A 3,099-nucleotide genomic window follows, 5' to 3' on the forward strand; every position below is an offset into this window, starting at 1 on the left:
GATTAGTTTCCCTTATTCTTAAGACCATTTGAGAAATACTGCTTAGTTAGGGCTTGTTGAGTCTTCGGCTGCATCAGTTGAGTTGAACTGCTGGTATTAGTGTCTATTCCTTTAGAGTTTTAGTTCTATCACGTTTTGGTCCCACGAGATCCACCATCACCATATACATCTTTGCTGTATTTTTGCCACCACGGATCCTTATGATATCCGATTTGGGAGAGTAAATACAATCTGAAAAGTTGAAGTTGTCTTCTTTCCAACGGATCTAACTTTGCAGCAAAATTTGTTCCGAGCGCTCCACATCTTCCTAGACATTTCTGCATGTGTTGTATTAACAAGAGTTGTTAAATCTGAATTTGAAGGGGCTATGTGCAATAGCCTTATTGTTTGGGTTATCATAGTACCAAACAAAAGATTTAGGCCCCTGCAAAACAAAACAAAAAGAAAGAAAAAGAAGAAAAAAAGCAAAAAAAAAGACAAGAGAAGGAGAAGAAAGAAGGGGCTGAATTTGTGAATCTGTTGTTTTTCTTCATGCTGTGCTAGTTGATCTTTTTTTAGTGACTACCTTTGTGCCTAGCCTCACGTCTCTAGCATGGTTTAGCCTAGGACCAGCATAGTACCGCCGTTGAACATTTACTCAACTTATTTTTGTGACTAACGTGGTGCTAGTACTTGCTTGTTTCAGCCCACCTACAGCTCCACATATTCGACTATAGCTTTATTGGTCTTATTATTGTGGCAACGATAACTTCATTCCACAGTTGCAGATTTGTTGGTTGTTGTCCCATCCTGTTGAGTAAGGTAAGAATTGGTAAGAGCTTGTGTAACAGGTTGGGAGTGAGCGTCTTGCTGTAGCTACATCCTAATAGCTGTAGGGTTTTTATTTTTTCACCTGTTTTCTTATTGCCTTTGTTCGTCTAACCATGACAGGATCAGAGGATGGTGACAATATGTCACGTTCTCCCCGCACCAAGGGCATCATACAACATTTTGAAAAGCTAGTGAAGGGGCACATAGAAGGACTTGATAATGACTTGCAGGTGACGAATGACAAGATTGGGCAATTGGAGGCCACACAGATCGGCACCAACACCATGCTTAAATGGGTGGAGGTGTCAGTTGCTCAAATTGACAAGAGTCTTGCTGCTCTTTTGAGGCGTTTTGATGAGATGCATGCTAAAATAATTGATGGGTGTGATCAAGATAACAAGAAGGATGAGCACATCGAGGAAAATTGGGACGACTATGTTGCTAATACAGAAAAAGATGACCAAGATGCTCATGATTGTCGACGGCTACGTACTAACTGTAGAGGTATGGGTGGTTACCGGCGACGTGAGGTACATAATAATGATGATGCTTTCAGTAAGATAAAATTTAAGATACCTTCTTTTCATGGTAAATATGATATTGATGCATACATTACTTGGGAGATTGCTGTTGATCAAAAGTTTGCATGTCATGAATTTCTTGAGAATACACGTGTTAGGGCTGCTACTAGTGAGTTCATTGATTTTGTTTCTGTTTGGTGGATAGAACATGGCAAGAAAAATCCTAATAACATGCCACAAACTTAGGATGCTTTGAAACAGGTTATGCAGGCTAGATTTGTTCCTTCTTACTATGCATGTGATCTGTTAAATAAGTTGCAACAATTGAGACAGGGTACTAAAAGTGTAGAGGAGTATCATTAGGAATTACAAATGGGTATGTTACGTTGTAATTTAGAGGAGGGTGACGAACTTGCTATGGCCAGATTTTTGGGCAGGTTAAATAGAGAAATTTATGACATCCTTGCTTATAATGATTATAATAACGTAACTTATTTATTTCATCTTGCTTGTAAAGATGAAAGGGAAGTGCAGGGACGATGTGCTAGCACAAAGTCTAACATTTCTGCAGGAAAATCTACATCATGGCAGCCACGCATGACTACTTCCCTAACCGGACGTGCACTTCCACCCACTCCCCCGCTAAGTTGACCAGCACCAATGCCTCCCTCCAGCGACAAACCACATGATTCTTCCAGAAATTCAGCAACCAAGTCTGTCCAGAAACCAGCCACTAGCGCCTCTTCAGTTGCATCCACGGGTAGAACAAGAGATGTTCAGTACCATCATTGCAAGGGCTATGGACATGAGCAGCGTGATTGTCCTAGCAAGTGTATTTTTGTAGTCAAAGAGGATGGTGGATATTCCTCTACTAGTGATTTTGATCAGGATACACTTGTTTTGCTTGCTGCTGACCATGGATGTAGTGAGGAACAACTAGTAGAGCAGTTTGGTGTAGAGGATGCAGAGCATTATGAGAGCTTCATTGTGCAGCATGTGCTTAGTGCACAAATGGAGAAGGTGGGGCAGAATCAGCGGCGTACAGTGTTTCAAACAAAGTGTGTCATTAAAGAGCTCTCGTGTCATTAGATCATTGATGGAGGTAGCTGCAACAACTTAGCTAGCAGTGATATGGTGGAGAAGCTTGCACTTATAACGAAACCGCACCCACATCCATATCACATTCGATGGTTGAACAACAGTGATAAGGTAAAGGTAATCAAGCTGGTACAAGTTAATTTTGCTATTGGCTCGTATCGTGATGTTGTTGAATGTGACGTTGTGCCTATGGAAGCTTGTAATATTCTACTAGGTAGACCATGGCAATTTGATACGGATTGTATGCATCATGGTAGATCAAATCAGTATTCTCTCATACACCATGATAAGAATTTTTTTCTTCATATGTCTTCTGAAGCTATTGTGCATGATGATGCCAAAACTGAGAGCAATAAAAATGCCAAATCTGTTGGTAGTAAGAAAGATGAGATAAGATTGAAAGGACATTGCTTGCTTCCTACTAAATCTGATATTAATGAATTGGTTGCTTCCAGTTCTATTGCTTATGCTTTGGTATGCAAAGATGCTTTGATTTCAATTCACGATATGCGGCATTCTTTGCCTCTTGCTGTTGCTAACATTTTGCAGGAGTATTCCGATATTTTTCCAAGTGAGATACCAATGGGGCTGCCACTGATACGAGGGATTGAGTACTAAATTGATCTTATTCCTGGCGCATCTTTGCCAAACCATGTGCCATACAGAACAA

The sequence above is a fragment of the Setaria italica genome, chromosome VIII (assembly GCF_000263155.2).
Source record: "Setaria italica strain Yugu1 chromosome VIII, Setaria_italica_v2.0, whole genome shotgun sequence".
NCBI lineage: Eukaryota > Viridiplantae > Streptophyta > Magnoliopsida > Poales > Poaceae > Setaria > Setaria italica.